The sequence below is a fragment of the Gossypium arboreum genome, chromosome 9, assembly GCF_025698485.1.
Source record: "Gossypium arboreum isolate Shixiya-1 chromosome 9, ASM2569848v2, whole genome shotgun sequence".
NCBI lineage: Eukaryota > Viridiplantae > Streptophyta > Magnoliopsida > Malvales > Malvaceae > Gossypium > Gossypium arboreum.
The window spans coordinates 62941007-62958530 of NC_069078.1; the positions used below are offsets into that span (position 1 = coordinate 62941007).

The following is a 17524-nucleotide window of genomic DNA, read 5'->3' on the forward strand; positions in this document are numbered from 1 at the left end:
CAATAATAGCTCCAGTAGTAGCTAAAAAGGGTCAGCCTAAAATTAAAGGCACCTCAATATCCTCATACATATCATGTATAACAAAATCAATAAGGAATATAAATTTATCTACTTTCACAAGTACATCTTCAATAATGCCCCTAGGATATTTAACAGATCTGTATGCTAATTGAATACTCATCCTAATGGAATTTGGTTCCCCAAGACCGAGTTGCTTGAAAATTTTATAAGGCATTAAATTTATACTAGCACCAAAATCAACCAATGTTTTTTCAATGTTTAAACTACCAATAAAACAAGGGATATTAAAACTTCCTGGATCTTTTAGCTTAGTGGAAAGTTTATTTTGGAGAATGACTAAACACTCCTTATTGAGTTTCACAGGCTCTTCTAACTTCTTTTTATTTGTTAATAGCTCCTTTAAAAAATTTGCATATGTGGGCATCTTTGAGAAAGCTTCAAAAAAGGTAAGTTAATATGTAATTGTTTAAAAAGTTTAAGAAATTTACCAAATTGTTCATCCATGCGGTTTTTCTTCAACTTTGCTGGATATGGGATCAATGGTTTGTATTCTTTAAGCACCGGTGTTTGAATTTTCTCAGTTTTTGTCATCCCATCATCTTTATCATTGGTTTCTTGTTTCATCTTCTTTTCAGGTTCAGACAACACTTTCCCATTCGACAATGTAACTGCCTTTCATATGCTCTTTTGGGTTGGGTTCAGTGTTATTAGGTAAATACCTTGTTGTATTTCTGAAACCAGTTTAGCAAGTTGTCCAATCTAATTTTTGAGTCCATAAATTGATGCTTGCGGATTTTTCACAGTTGTCTCAGTGTTTTGAAATCAAATTTTTGACACCAAAATAAATTTAACTAACATCTCCTCAAGGTTCAGTTTCTTTTCTTATTGATAAGGTTGATAAAAACCCAGAGGGGGTTGTGAATTTTGATTTCCTTGACTAGCCCAAGAGAAATTTGAATGCTCCATGTTAGACTTGAAGGGTAAATATTCTGAATTAATCATCCCCACTCTATTTGCATCACATTTCATCACTGGATTCATCTGCTTAGAAAAATTTAAACCATCAATTTTCTTATAAGAGCTTCAACTTGATTTGCCAACATAGAAACTACATCAATATAAAAAACTCTAGCTACCTTGATAGGTTTTACTCTCATAACTTGCCACTGATAATTATTCAGTGCCATCTCCTCAATACACTCTTGAAATGCCTTAGGTGTTTTGTTATTCAATGTTTCACCAATTGCTGCATCAATTATCTGTCTAGTCAAGGGGTTCAAACCATTGTAAAAAGTGTGAACTTGGAGTCACAAATGATACGTGATATTCATGACAGGTTTTAAAGATTTATGAATGAATCGTTCTTGAGACTAACTTATTATCACGATTAAGGCAAGTGTACCTATCGAACAAAGAGTATAGTTCAAAGAAGACCAATTGTCGAACCCAAAGGAACTACGATTACTAGTATTTACTTCCTTTTTATTATCTAGCCTAAAAATTAAGAGGTTTGGTTATCTAAACTAATTATTAACTAAGAATGCACAAGAAGAAAATTTGGGAAAATACTTTTGGGAAAATTTGATGGATTAAGACAACAGCTAAGGAAAAATCCACCTAGACTTCACTTGTTATTTGACTCTGAATCAGACGATTTATTCATTTGACTTGATCCGTAGAAATCCCTAAGTTATATTATTATCTCTCTCGAGACTAATAACGTCTAACCCTAGGTTGAATAATTGAAATCTCTTTCTAATTAACACCCTAGAATTATATTAACTCGATCTATGGATTCTCTTTTTAGGTTTCACCCTAATCCGACAAAATCTTATCATTCTATCTCTAGGCGTGCAATCAGCTCTGCTTAATTATGGCAAATTTACTCTTAGACAGGGTCTATTCCTCCTCTGAATAAGAGCTTAACTTGAATCAATATCCTGGAATATCAAAACAAGAATTAAGAACACATAATTAAGAACAAGTCAAATATTTATCATACAATTCAGATAATAATAACAAGATCCATCTCAGGTTTCATTCCCCTTAGGTATTTAAGGGGTTTAGTTCATACTTATGAAAGAAAACATCTCAAAAGCATAAAGATAACAAAACATAAGAAAACCAAAAACTCCTGAAGGGACTTGAAGGGAGATCTTCAGTCTTGATGATGAATCTGGCTTCTGAGATGGATCAATTGGCTTTCCTTGAGTAATCCCTTGAGTAATTTCTTGCCTCCTACTCTGCGTCCCCCTTCCTAAGTGCCTCTTCAGATGTTTAAATAGGCTTTAGAATGCCTAAGAGCCCCAAAAATTGGCCTTTTTCGAATAGGGTTATACTTGGGCTCGGTAGGGATATGCACGTGTGCGATTACTCCAGCCCGTGGTCAAGGCTGTTGAACAAGCACAGGCATGTAGTATACCCGTGTAAGTCGTGCTTCAATCCTGCCAAAGGGAAACGGCCATGTGACACGCCCGTGTGAGAAAGTCCAGGCCGTGTTGATTTCCCACGTAGGTCTATTTTCTCTGTTTTCGACCCGTTTCTCGCTCTTTTTACTCTCTTATGCTCTCCTAAGTGTAAAACATGAAATTAAAGGATTAGGAGCATCAAATTCACCAAATATAAGGAGAAACCATTCATAAATAGGCTAAGCATAGGATAAAAATATGTATAAATTACGGTTTATCAAATACCCCCACACTTAAGCATTTGCTTGTCCTCAAGCAAAAATCCTCAACTCATAATCAAACTAAATTCTTCTCAATTTATAATCCCTATCTATAATATCTCAAAATAATCCATAAGTACTCATACATTGAAAATTCAACTAAAAGTACATCAAAGTTTCAAACATTCCAAGTTGAGCATTTTATCACAAAAACATAGGTGTCTCCCCTCATCTAAGTGATTACCTTTGATCAAAATATCACAGAGTTTAACATCCTTACTAAAGATTTACTCAAATCACTCAAGGTGTTTAAATACATCAATAAAAGCACTCATTAGTCAATATGAAAAGTTATTACATAGGCTTGCTTGAAAATCAAATTTCCACCACTATATATTGAGCTGATACATCAATAAAAAAGGTCTTTTAGAGGGTTGTAATGTGGCTTTGGTTAGGGGTGTGGTCATAAGCTGAAACAAGATGTTAGAATCTAGATTGAATTGAAAAATTACTTAGCTAGAAAAATAACTAGTCATCAGTTGACTACAAGTGAGCTTCTTTTCAGAATATGGAATTAACACTCAAGCTCAAAAACGATGAATTACTACTAATATGTATTGAAGTAATTTATTTTAAGAACAAGTCAAATACATATAAGAACAAAACATAGCTAAGCAATTAGTTCAAATCAAATCTCGAAAAAAATAGGGATCAAATTAGGGGATTTCAACAATAATGGGTTATGGGTTAATATTGAGGGTAAATCAATTAATGGTTTGTTAGGCTCAAAGGGGTTCACTAAGGGTTAATTATGAAGGTAGGCTTTATGGAGTGAGTGGGTTAAACCTAAGTGCCTTTATCATTTTGACATATCAAATCAACTGGTGTAGTCTTGACATATATAATCAAGCAAGTTCTAGAATAACAAATCAAAACTGACGCACTCATAATGAAAGTGAGCATGAAAGGAATAAAATATGCTCTAAACGCTTAAGATCTCACAAAAATTATAGCTTTTTGATGTTTAAACTTGTGAATTTCAACTCAAAATAATACCTAAAATTAGGGAAACAACCTAAAAGTTTTTAATTCTTCAAAAATCAACTTATCATGCTTGATTCCCTAATGTCTTACAGTTTAAACAATCAATGCATAAATACCTATGTTTTAATTCAAGACATCAATAAAAATCATAAATTAATCAAAATTCATTCTAATAGTGATATGAGTGATTCACGTGAGAATAAGACAAAATTCAGGGATTTCTAATGATGATATAAAAGACCCCCTACACTTAAGATGTACATTGCCCTCAATGTACAAAGAAAGATATATTGACAAAGATAGATTAATAATCATAAGATAGGGAGACAAGTGAAACTTCCTAAATGATTAATGAACTCCTTGAATTGGAGTCATGGAGAATAAACGACCAAAGCAATGATAAGGGTGGAGGAGGATACTCCGGTGGTGGTAGAGGTTGGGTTCCACAAATGCTGCGCCGTTGGAGTTTTTAGTTCCTGTTTGGTGATGAGCGTTGGAGGTCTTTATGACTGTGATAAAATCAGGAATTCTTTAGGAAATGTAATGAAGCATATTTACTCGTAATGAAATAGCTGAGAATAAAATAAAAATTGTGAAAACTCAAGATAAAATAGTATTAACAGGAAATAAAAAGTAATTTCAAAATATAAAGATAAAGCTAAAATAGATAATAGGTGTTTATAGAGAAATTGGGGCACATGACCGTGGGGCACACCCGTGTACCTTTGTTTTAGTCCATGCATTTCATGGTGTTCGAAATTGGGCGCATTGTTGTGCACGGCCATGTTGCACGGCCGTGTCCATCTTCAATCGCTTCTCCCACACCGGTGTCTGCAGCCACACGCCCGTGTTATTGTAACAGTGTCGACCATAGGGATAGGCTCGGGCATGTCGAATGCCCGTGCTAAATCAACAGGTTTTCCCACGATTTCAAAACACGAGCGTGTCGCACGCCCGTGGTTTTTTGGCAGTTTCGCCCACGGCCATGTCACACGGCCGTGGTAACTTATCGCATCCCGTGTTAAGGAAAACTTTTTTGCCCTATTTTCGCACGGCTGCAGCGCACGGCCGTGTTTCATATCATGGTTGTGCACGGCCTACGACACGCTCATGTGCCTGGCCGTGCGATTTTGAAAATCCTGTGTTCAGTGACTCAGTTAGTGAATTTAATGTTAAAGACTAAAATTTAAAGAAGTTGGTACCGTTAGTGCTCGGGGTGCCTCCCGAGAAGTGCTTGTTTATAGTCTAAGCTTGACTCTACTTTGTGGGTGTATTTTGGTAACTTCATGGAGCCGTAGCTCCTCTTTATCATCTTTGAAATTCTCATCATTATACATTTTGAGACGATGTCTATTTATCTTAAAAGTGCCTTGTGATAGATGACTTACCTCTACTGTACCATATGGAAATACAGTTTGAACTATGAAAGGACCTGACCATCATGATTTAAGCTTTCCAAGAAACAATTTAAGCCTCGAGTTATATAACAGGACAAGAACTCCAACTTTAAATTGCCTTTGTTGCTTCAAACGGACATTGTGACGGCGTTTCGTCACTTCCTTATATAGGCACGAATTTTCATATGCATTGGCTCGCCACTTATCTAACTCGTTCAACTGCATCAACTTGTTTTCACCTGCAAGTTTAGGGTCAAGGTTTAGAAACTTTATAGCCCAAAATTCCTTGTGTTCCAACTCAAACGGTAGGTGACAACTTTTCCCATAAACAAGTCTGTAAGGTAATGTTCCTATGAGAGTCTTAAAAGTAGTTCTATAAGCCCATAAAGCATTAGCTACTTTCATCGCCTAATCCTTCCTGTTTTATTCTACTGTCTTTGCTAGGATACGTTTAAGCTCTCGGTTCGCTACTTCGACTTGGCCACTAGTTTAAGGGTGATAAAGGGTAGCTGTTCTGTGATGAACTCCGTATTTCTTGAGGGTCTTGTTAAATTTGGTGTTACAAAAATAAGTACCCCTATCACTGATAATTACTCTTGGTGTACAAAATCGAGAGAAAAGTTTCTTAAGGAATCGTACTACTACTCTAGCATCATTAGTAGGTAAAGCTTGGGCTTCTACCCATTTGGACATATAATCAATAGCTACTAAGATGTATTTATTCCCGAATGAACTAGGGAATGAACCTATGAAGTCGATACCCCAAATGTCAAATATTTCACATGAGAGCATATATATATGAGACATTTCATCACGTTTAGATATATTACCTTACCTTTGACATTTGTCGCAAGAAGTAACATACCTGTTAGCATCAATAGAGTGGGGCAATAAAAACCTGATTCGAGGAATTTATGTGCGGTCTTATTTCCACCGTAATGTCCTCCAGCCGGTCTTGAGTGGTAATGTTCCAAGATTGTCAATGCTTCTGTCCTTGTAACGCATCTCCTAATGATTTGATCTGCAGATTTACAAAAAAGAAAAGGGTCTTCCCAGAAGTATTTTTTCACATCAGTGAAGAATCGCTTCTTTTGTTGATGTGTCAACCCTTTTGGGATAATATTAGCGGCTAAAAAATTTTCAATATCTGCAAACCAAGGTACCTCAGAATTAGATATAGCAAAAAATTACTCTTCAGGGAATGAATCATTTATTCCAATGACATCTGGTTCTTTGGTACTTGAGTATTCAAGCCTGGAGAGATGGTCAGCTGCAAGATTTTTCGCTCCTTTCTTATCCTTAATCTCCAAGTCAAATTCCTGCAATAATAAGATCCATCAAATGAGTCGAGGTTTTGCATCAGTTTTAGTCAAAAGGTGGCGAAGAGCGGAATGGTCAGTATAAACGACAAGTTTAGACAATATTAAATGTGGCTTAAATTTATCGAATGCAAAAACCACAGGTAGCAGCTTTTTCTCCGTGGTGGTGTAGTTTTCTTGTGCGGCTGTCAAAGTCCTGTTAGCATAATAGACAGGTTGAAAATGTTTATCTCTTCGCTGTCCCAAAACTGCACCTACTACAAAATCACTCGCATCGCATATTAGTTCAAAAGGTGAATTCCAATCAGGTACAATTATAATTGGAGCTTTAGTCAATTTATCCTTTAAAGTATTAAATGCTTCTAAACACTCCTGATCGAAATTAAAAGGCACATCTTTTTCTAGTAATTTAGTCAAAGGCTTAGCTATTTTAGAAAAGTCTTTAATAAATCTTCTATAAAACCTAGCATGTCCTAGGAAGCTCCTAATCGCCTTAACCGAATTAGGTGGGGGTAGTTTTCTAATGGTTTCAATTTTAGATTTATCAACCTCAATCCCTCTACTAGAAATTTTATGTCCTAACATAATACCTTCTTGAACCATAAAGTGACATTTTTTCTAGTTAAGCACAAGGTTTGTTTCTTCACATCTTATTAACACCCGTTTTAAATTTCTTAGGCAAAGCTGGAAAGAGTTACCGAAAATCAAAAAATCATCCATAAATACCTCTATGACGTCTTTTACGAGTTCGTCAAAAATGGCCATCATGCAGCGCTGAAAAGTAGCAGGAGCATTACATAATCCAAAAGGCATTCTATGATAAGAAAACATACCGTATAGACATGTAAATGTCGTCTTTCTTGATCTTCAGGGGCTATTGGGATTTGGAAATAGCCAAAGAGTCCGTCTAAAAAGTAGTAGTACATGCGTCCTGACAAACTTTCCAACATTTTGTCAATGAATGGAAGGGGAAAGTGGTCTTTTCTCATGGCATCATTTAGCTTCCTATAATCAATGCATACTCTCCAACCTGTGACTGTCCTTGTTAGGATTAATTCATTCTTCTTATTGGCTACAACAGTCATGCCTCCTTTCTTAGGAACAACCTACACTGGACTTACCCAAGAACTGTCAGAAATAGGATAAATAATTCAAGCATCTAGGAGTTTAATTACCTCAGCTTTAACAACTGCCTTCATTTCAGTCATCTTTGGGCTTGCACGCATAGTTTATATTCATCTTCCATTAAAATGTTTTGGGTGCAAAAAGAAGGGTTGATCTCTTTAATGTCAGAAATTTTCCAAGCTATGGCCCTTTTATGCTCTCTTAATACTTGGAGTAATTCCTCTTTCTCCTTGGGTTGCAAGTTGGATGCAATAATTACCGGTAATGTAGAATTATTTCCAAAGAATGCATATTCCAAGTGATTCGGCAATTGTTTAAGTTCTAGTTTGGGAGGTTCGTCAATAGAGGGTTTTTGCTTAAGTTCATCTTCTACCTTAATTCCCTCATATTCTGCTAGTTTTGGGGAGGTTTCATTGGAGTGTAGTTTGGTTCCTATCTCAGAATCATCATCCACCCCCTCTCCTTGAGTGAGACACAGTTCCGTCGTGTCCTTGTGTACGATTTCCTAAAAATATTCTTGAGTAGCATGATCAATAGAGTCGATAAAATAGCATGAGTCGTCCTGTTCTCTAAAAAATCTTATGGCATCATAAGTTTTAAAAATAATCTCTTTGTCACCTACTCTAAGTACCAATTTACCATCACCCACATCAATTACAGCTCTAGCAGTGGCTAAAAATGGCCGACCTAAAATTAAAGGAACCTCAACATCTTCATCCATGTCAAGCACAACGAAATTAATAGGGAATATAAATTTATCTACTTTTACAAGTACGTCCTCTATAATTCCCCTAGGATATTTAACAGATCTATCATCTAATTGAATACTCATCCTAATGGGTTTAGGTTCCCCTAGACCAAGTTGTTTAAACATTTTATATGGCATCAAATTAATGCTGGCGCCTAAATCAGCTAGTGCTTTATCAACATTCAAACTACCAATTAAGCAGGGAATAGTAAAATTTCCTGGATCTTTCAGTTTGGTTGGCAGTTTTATTTGGACTATGGCTAAGCACTCCTCATTAAATTCCACTGTATATAAGTCTTCAAACTTCCTTTTTTTTGTTAGAAGCTCCTTTAAAAATTTTGCATATATAGGCATCTGCGATATAGTTTCAACAAAAGGTAAGTTAATATGTAGTTGTTTAAAAAGTTCAAGAAATTTACCGAATTGTGCATCCATGCGGTCTTTCTTCAACTTTGCTAGGTATGGGATTGGTGGTTTATATTCTTTTGGCATTATATTGTCATTGTTTTTGGGTTCGACATCCTTTCTGCCAGCATCTTGTGGTGACTTCTTTTCAGATTCAGCTAACACTTTCTCACTCCTTAGTGTAACTACTTTTACGTGCTCTTTTGGGTTGGGTTCAGTGTTACTAGGTAGACTTCCTGGTGGTCTTTCAGAAATTAGTTTGGTGAGCTGTCCTATCTGAGTTTCGAGCCCTTAAATCGATACTTGTTGATTTTTGAGTGCTGTCTCGGTATTCTAAAAACGAGTTTCTAACACTGAGATGAATTTTTTGTTAGCATCTCCTCAAGGTTCGACTTTTTCTCTTATTGATAGTGTGGCCGTTTGGAAGCCAGGAGGTGGTGGTGGTCGCTGATTTCCTTGGCCTCCCCATGAAAAATTTAGGTGGTTCCTCAAACCTGTATTGTAAATATTGCTATAAGAATTGTTTCGAGATCGAGGATTGTTACCTATGTAATTTACTGCTCGTTCTCCATGTTATGGCCATAAGGTGGGTATTCTGAACTGCTTGATCCACCTCCACTTGCGTCGTACTGCATTACTGGGTGAACCTGTGAAGAACTAAGGAAACCATCAATTTTCTTATTCAAGAGTTCTGCCTAATTAGAGAGCATGGTGATTGAATCGACATTATAAACGTCGGCTATTTTCGTTGGCTTTGTGCTCATGACTTGCCACTGATAGTTATTCAGTGACATCTCCTCTATAAATTCATAGGCATATTCAAGTGTCTTATTATTGATGGTTCCGCCAGCAGCTGCATCAACCATCTGTTGAGTCGAAGGATTCAGGCCATTATGAAAGGTTTGAACCTGTAACCAGAGTGGTAACCCATGGTGAGAGCATCTTCTCAAGAGGTCCTTGTATCTCTCCCATGCATCGTAGAGTGTTTCTAAATCCATCTGCACAAAAAAAGAGATATCATTACGTAATTTGGCTGTTTTAGCCAACAAAAAATATTTTAATAAAAACTTTTCGATCATTTGTTCCCAAGTAGAGATTGATCCTCATGGAAACGAGTTCAACCACTATTTAGCCTTATTCCTCAATGAAAAAGGGAATAATCGAAGGCGAATGGCGTCATCAGAAACACCATTAATTTTAAATGTATCACATAGTTCCAAAAAGTTTGCCAAGTGAGCGTTGGGATCTTCGTCTTGCAAACCATTAAACCGAACAAATTGCTATATCATTTGAATTGTGTTAGGTTTCAGTTCAAAAGTATTTGCAACTACAGCAGGTCTAACTATGCTTGATTCAGTTCCAGTTAAAGAAGGTTTAGCATAATCATACATAGTGCGCGGAGCAGGATTCTGATTATAGCAATCGCAAGAGGTAGCAAATTTTCTTGGTTTTCAGCCATCTCCTCGGTTGTGGTTGAAGTATTGTCCTTGTGTTCTTCCTCTGTATATCGTAAACTTCACCTTATTTCTCTTTGATTTCTGCGAACTATGAGATCGAGCTCACTATTAAACAGTAACGGTCCTGACGGGTTTCTTCTGGTCATAAACTAGAAAAACCTATTAGAAGAAAATAAATGAAGAATTAGGAAAGAAAATAAAAATTTAGATTTCAATAAAAGTAAAATGGCTAAAGTAATAAAAATCGAGTGTTCCTAATATCCTAGTTCCCCGGCAACAGCGCCAAAAACTTGCTACGTGATATTCGTGACAGGTTTTAAAGATTTATGAATGAATCGTTCTTGAGACTAACTTATTATCATGAATAAGGTAAGTGTACCTATCGAACAGTAGTATAGTTCAGCAAGACCGGATTATCGAACCCAAAGGAACTACGAGTACTAGTATTTACTTCCTTTTTATTATCTAGCCTAAAAATTAAGAGGTTTGGTTATCAAAACTAATTATTAACTAAGAATGCACAGAAAGAAAATTTGGGAAAATACTTTTGGGAAAATTCGATTGTTTAAGACAATAGCTAAGGAAAAATCAACCTAGACTTCACTTGTTATTTGACTCTAAATCAGACGATTTATTCATTTGACTTGATCCGTAGAAATCCCTAAGTTATATTATTATCTCTCTCGAGACTAATAACGTCTAACCCTGGGTTGAATAATTGAAATCTCTTTCTAATTAACACCCTAGAATTATATTAATTCGATCTATGGATTCTCTTATTAGGTTTCACCCTAATCCGACAAAATCTTATCACCCTATCTCTAGGCGTGCAATCAACTCTGCTTAATTATGACAAATTTACTCTTAGACAGGGTCTATTGCTCCTCTGAATAAGAGCTTAACTTGAATCAATATCCTGGAATACCAAAACAAGAATTAAGTACACATAATTAAGAACAAGTCAAATATTTATCATACAATTCAGTTAATAATAACAAGATCCATCTTAGGTTTCATTCCCCTTAGGTATTTAGGGGGTTTAATTCATACTTATGAAAGAAAACCTCTCAAAAGCATACAGATAACAAAACCTAAGAATTCCCAAAACTCTTGAAGGAACTTGAAGGGAGATCTTCAGTCTTGATGATGAATCCAGCTTCTGAGATGGATCAATCGGCTTTCCTTGAGTAATCCTTGCTTCCTACTCTGCGTCCCCCTTCTAAGTTCCTTATCAAGTGTTTAAATAGGCTTTAGAATGCTTAAGAGCCCCCAAAATTGGCCTTTTCTGAATAGGGTTATACTTGGGATCTGCAGAGACACGCCCGTGTGCGATTACTCCAACTCGTGGTCAAGGCTATTGAACAAGCACGGGCGTGTAGTATATCCGTGTAAGTCGTGCTTCAATCTCGCCAAAGGGACACGGCCGTGTGACACGCCCGTGTGAGTATGTCAAGCCCGTGTTGATTTCCCACGTGGGTCCATTTTCTCCGTTTCGGCCCGTTTCTTGCTCTTTTTACTCTCCTATGCTCTCCTAAGTATAAAACATGAAATTAAAGGATTAGGAGCATCAAATTCACTAAAAACTAAGGAGAAACCATTCATAAATAGGCTTAGCATGGGATAAAATAATGTATAAATTACGGTTTATCAACAAATATAGTCCATGATGAGAAAACCTTTTCAAAAAATCTTTAAATCTCTCCCATATATCATAAAGAGTCTCAATATCAAATTGAACAAAAGAAGAGATGTCATTGACTTAGCTATTTTAGCCGATGGAAAATATTTAACAAAAATTTCTTAATCATTTGAGTCCAGGTCATTATAGAACCTCGTGGAAATGAATTCAACCACTGTTTTGCCTTGCTTCTCAAAGAAAATGGGAACAACCGTAAGCGTATGGCATCATCAGTAGCGCCATTAATCTTATATTTCTCGCAAATCTCTAGAAATTTAGCCAAATGAGTATTTGAATCTTCATCTTGCAAACCATCAAACTGAACATGCTATTATACCATCTGAATTGTGTTCGACTTCAGCTTGAAATTCCTTGCAACAATAGTTGGTCTCAAAATACTCAATTCAGCCCCAATCAAAGTTGACTTAGCATAATCATACATAGTCCAAGGAGCAAGAGTTGCAGAAAGCTGCTGATTATTTTCAATATCACCCATCTCCACAATAATATCATTTTCCTCTTGATTGTCTACTATATTCTGTTCATTTTGGTTGGCTTCTCTAACCTCTCTACGGTATCTTCGAGTAGTCTTTCTGATCTCACTATAAAAAGGTAATGGATCCATCGGGTTTCCTCTAGTCATAAATCAAAAGAACCTACTAGAAGCAAACAAACGCAAAATTAGAATGTAAAATTTAAATTAAAAAATATCAAAATAAAAATAAAAAAGGATAAAATAATAAAGATTTCCTAATATTTTTAGTCACCAGCAATGATGCCAAAAACTTGATGTAGTCGTAAACCAAATAAAAATCTGACTAAGGCAAGTGCACTTATAAATTGATAATATAGCTACAGTGAGCAAAGATATCGTTCCTACGAGGACTAAATTCTATTATTTAACGGACAAATTGGAGTGATTGATTGAAAGCTAAAATTAACTAATGAAATTAACTAAAGAACATGACAAAGAACAAAATAAGAAAATAATCTATTTACAACCAAGAATCAAAACAATACCCAGGTAATAGTACTAGAAATAACATATGTTTTCTCCTACTTATAAGTTAATTTGTACCCATTTAGTTATCTTTAGCACATATTTTAGCATTTTTAGTTTAGTAAATTACATTTTATAACTCAATTGATCTCAGCCTATTTATCCTTAATTTTTTCATATTTTGGTACTAATGTCACTGCATAAGTAATTTCAGATTATGCCCAGAATTGTCGCCGCACCTGACAGTTGTCCTGATAGGAACAAAAATGTGTGAGCTGTCCAATCTGGTACAACTAACTTGTACGTACAAAGGCAGTGTGATTCTGATGAAAGGACACCTGGGCTATTTGGGGGAAAAAAGAGATAAATATTCAGAAAAAGAGAAAATAAAAAGGAGAGAGCTTTATAGATCATCTTCTTCAACTTACCTCGTGAAGCTTTTGGCTATGGCAGCTTAAGCTCCTATGGATGAACCGACATGAAAAGGATGCAGACCAGCTCTTGACGAGGAGCCCTAAGTACGAACAAGAGGGAATACATAGATTCAAGTCGAGTTGTCTAGACACAAGAGGGAATAGATGGATTCAACAAGTTGTTTAGGAATAGTATTCTTCACTTGTTTCTTTCATTTTTTCTTTTCTAATGCTGGTGATTACTTTCGATTTCATGTTAGTATGGAAGTACACATGATTTCTAGGTTTTTTGTTATTTTATTCAATCTTGCTTCTACGGTTTAATCTTTGAGTTTGAATGTTTTTAGCATGGAAATGTTATTGCAGTCACTGACACTGGAAGGTATGGTGACAGTTCAAGCTAACAAGCATGACAACACAAGTTGCTAGAGGATTAGAGGATTAGAGGATTAGGTGTGGCTAATGTGCATGTTTAAGTCTTAGATTAAATATAGAAGTTAAGCTTGGTAAGATATTCATTGCAGTTTAATGCATCGATAATAAAATATCCCTTTTACCTTGTGAGCACTTAGCATTATGTTGAATATTCACATTGGGGATCCCAGTTTCTCACTATCATATTTTATCTTATTATTTTGAAGTTATTGCTTCAACAACCACTCTCACAGTTTATCTCATTTTATCTATTTATTGCACTGACATTAATAGATAAAAGACAACCATCCTCCTGGGATCGATATCTGACAGACTCATATTTATCTACCATACTTGCATTGACAATGTACACTTAACAATTATTGTTGTGGCGTTAAATAGCCGATCAAGTTTTGACGCCGTTGACGGGGATAGCGTTTGTTTGATGTTTATTTTTATTTCATAATATTTAGTTGCTACTAACTTATTTTCGTTTTGTTTTTATTTTCACATTTTATTTTAGGTGTTGTATGACTAAAAGCAATTCATAGTTTATTGTTGATTTTGATCCAGAAATTGAAAGAACTGTTCGGAGGAGACTATAAAAACAAAAGAATATGGCTTTGCCAAGAAACATTGCAGTTATACCCCTAATGTAGAACCAAAATGCTAATGACCCACTATTGCAGCAAGACGGTCAAATACAAAATAGGACTATACGAGATTTTGTAGTATCTGTCTTGGATGATTTACAACTGGGAGTTGTTAGGCCAGCAATCCAAGCTGGAAATTTTGAGCTCTAGCTAGTAATGTTCCAAATGTTGAATTCTACTGGGCAATATGCTGGACTGCCACATGAAGATGCACGAGAACATCTAAAATAATTTTTATTGATTTGTGCTTCCTCTAGTCAACAAGGCATTCTTGATAACGCATTGAAGATGCAGTCATTTCCTTATTCCTTGCAGGGAAGAGCTCATACATGGTTTTTTGGGTTACCTACCGGATCAATTACTTCTTGGAATGCACTAGCAACATAGTTTGTTTTGCAATTTAACCTATTGACAATGAATGCTCGTCTCTATAATGATATTACAGCTTATCATCAGCTAGACAATGAGAATCTTCACACTACATGGGAACATTATAAATCTTTTCTTCGACATTGTCCTATGCACGGCATTCAACAGGAAACACAAATTGAGATTTTTTATAATGGGCTAAATTTACACAAGAGGAATCTTGTCGACGCATCAGCCAATGGACCTTTGCTGGATTGTACTTATAATGATGCTATTGAAATTTTGGAGAGAATTACTCAAAATGATTACAAATATCTAATCTCTAGAGCTGCACAAGAAAAAGCTATTTTGGGAGTTATTGAATTGGACGTAATATTTGCACTTAGTGCTCAAGTTTCTTCTCTTGAAAATATGATAAAAAATATACAAGGGGCTAGTGAGGTTGCACCTATACAAGTCGCTCAACAAGTTGATGTTCCTACCTTTTGTTGTAAGATGTGCAGTGACAATCACAGCTATGAAGATTTTCCACAACATGTAGAGAATGCCTTTTATGTCAGTAACATCCGCAACAATTCTCATGACAACTCTTATAATAATTTCGCACGCAATCAAAAACCTTAGGGAACTCAGAATGCTGGAAAAAATGTTGCCACATTCAGATATAGGAGTATATCTACTCAAGGCAATTATAATTTAAGACAAAGGAATTACAATCTTCAATAGAAAAACTAAAATCAGCACACTTAGATGCACTCACAACAGGGCCAGATGCATCCATACCACACCTAGACACAATCATAACATTCTTCAATACTGAATCAACATGGTCAAGAACATTGATGACAACAGTACACGCAGGCATTGCCTTCTGACCCGTTAACAGCTCTTGAATCTTTAATGCGGAAGCATAGGACTCTCAGAAAAGCTATTGTGCAGGGGAATTCATATTCTATTCAAGTGTTAGAGGCACAATTAGGAAAACTTGCTTCAAATCTGAATGCTTAACCACCGGGCACACTACCTAGTGACACGAAAAATCCTAGTCCGAGGGGAAAAGAACACTACAAGGCTATCAAGCTTAGGAGTGGTAAACAAAGTGGCGAACCAACTACAGACTCTACTGTCACAACTCAAACTACTGGTCAAATGATCCTTAGTGGGAAGGTTGAATCTGAAAAGCTTGTCGATGTACCAGACAAAGAAGTCCCACAAGTTGTCACTCATATGCCTAATGTCCGACCCTCGAAACTGTTGACGCAACCAAGGGTGTCGACGCATCAAATGTCTCTTCACCCTTACCTTTTCCACAAAGATTCAAGGAGAATAAGTAGGATAAGCAATAACAATAGTTCCTAAACACAATGAAGCGACTTCAGGTCAATATTCCTTTAGTAGACGCTCTTGTGCAAATTCTGAATTATGGGAAATTTATGAAGGAGCTCTTGTTTAAGAAGAAGAAGCTCAGTGACATAGAAACTATTTCACTCACAGAGGGCTATAGTGTTCTTTTGACAAATAAGTTGCCCCCAAAATAAAAGATCCTTGGAGCTTTACTTTTCCATGTTCAATTGGCAACCATTATTTAGGCAAGGCTTTATACAAGTTAGGGGCTAGCATCAACCTAATGCCATTATCAACTTTCAGAAAGTTGAGAATTGGTCACATGAAACCTACTACAGTGACATTGCAACTAGTTGATCGATCTTTGCTGAAGGGCAAATTAAAGATGTCTTAGTTTGTATGGATAAATTTATTTTTTTGGCCGATTTTATCATACTTGACTGCGAGGTAGATAAGGAGGTTCCCATAATCTTGGGACGACCATTTTTAGCCATCAGACGAACTCTTACTGATGTTTAAAAAGGTGAACTAACCATGCAACTTAATGATGAGCACGTTACCTTCAGTGTTTTCGAATCTATTCCATGCAAGGAAAAAGAATAATGTCATACTGTCAATGTGCTAGATGATCTAATTGAGGCATAATTCAATGATCAATACACAATACTTCCTGAGGAGTTTGCAATGACATCTGACGATAAATTTGTAGATGATTGTGACACATGGTTGAAGCTAATAATAGTGAACTCCGGCATAGATGGCAGATTGAATCCTTAGACTTAGCCAATAGAACGAGTTTAATTTTCAAGCCATCTATCGATGAAGCTCCTACTCTGGATTAGAAACTACTACTTACTCATCTTAAATATGTCTTTCTTAGTGATAATAATACTCTTCTAGTTATTGTCTCTGTAACACTGGATGTAACTCAAGAAGAGAAATTGGTCCATATTCTTAAGCAATATAAACGAGCTATTGCTTAAAGTATTGCCGATGTTCGAGGCATTAGTCCATCTTTTTGCATGTACAAGATCAAGTTGGAAGATGAAGACTAGCACTCAATTGAACAACAAAGAAGATTAAATGAGAAGATGAAGGAAATTGTTAAGAAAGAAATTATAAAATGGTTTGATGCTGGAATTATTTACCCTATTGTTGATAGCACTTGGGTAAGTCCAGTGCAATGTGTTACTAAGAAGAGTGGCATCACTGTGGTTAGCAATGACAAAGACGAATTAATTCCTACGTGCATTCTTATGGGATGGCGAATCTGTATGGATTATCGCAAATATGGCCACAAGGAAGGACCACTTCCCACTTCCTTTCATTGACCAAATATTCGACAGGCTTGCTGGAAAAGCCTATTTCTGCTTCTTAGATGGCTATGCTAGATACAATTAGACTGCAATTGCACCAGAGGATCAAGAAAAAAACTACCTTCATTTGTCTCTTTGGTACTTTCGCTTTTT

The 17524-nt window shown here is 36.0% G+C and overlaps 2 non-coding genes across 2 annotated transcripts; both read left to right on the forward strand.

The window, feature by feature from the left end:
• The first annotated feature begins 9651 nt into the window (after positions 1 to 9651).
• On the forward strand, positions 9652 to 9758 carry LOC128281113 (small nucleolar RNA R71). The gene has a single exon (XR_008271328.1). It is a non-coding gene; the product is annotated as a small nucleolar RNA R71 (small nucleolar RNA).
• A 2084-nt stretch (positions 9759 to 11842) lies between these two features.
• Positions 11843 to 11944, forward strand: LOC128281299 (small nucleolar RNA R71). The gene has a single exon (XR_008271512.1). It is a non-coding gene; the product is annotated as a small nucleolar RNA R71 (small nucleolar RNA).
• Positions 11945 to 17524: the final 5580 nt, after the last annotated feature.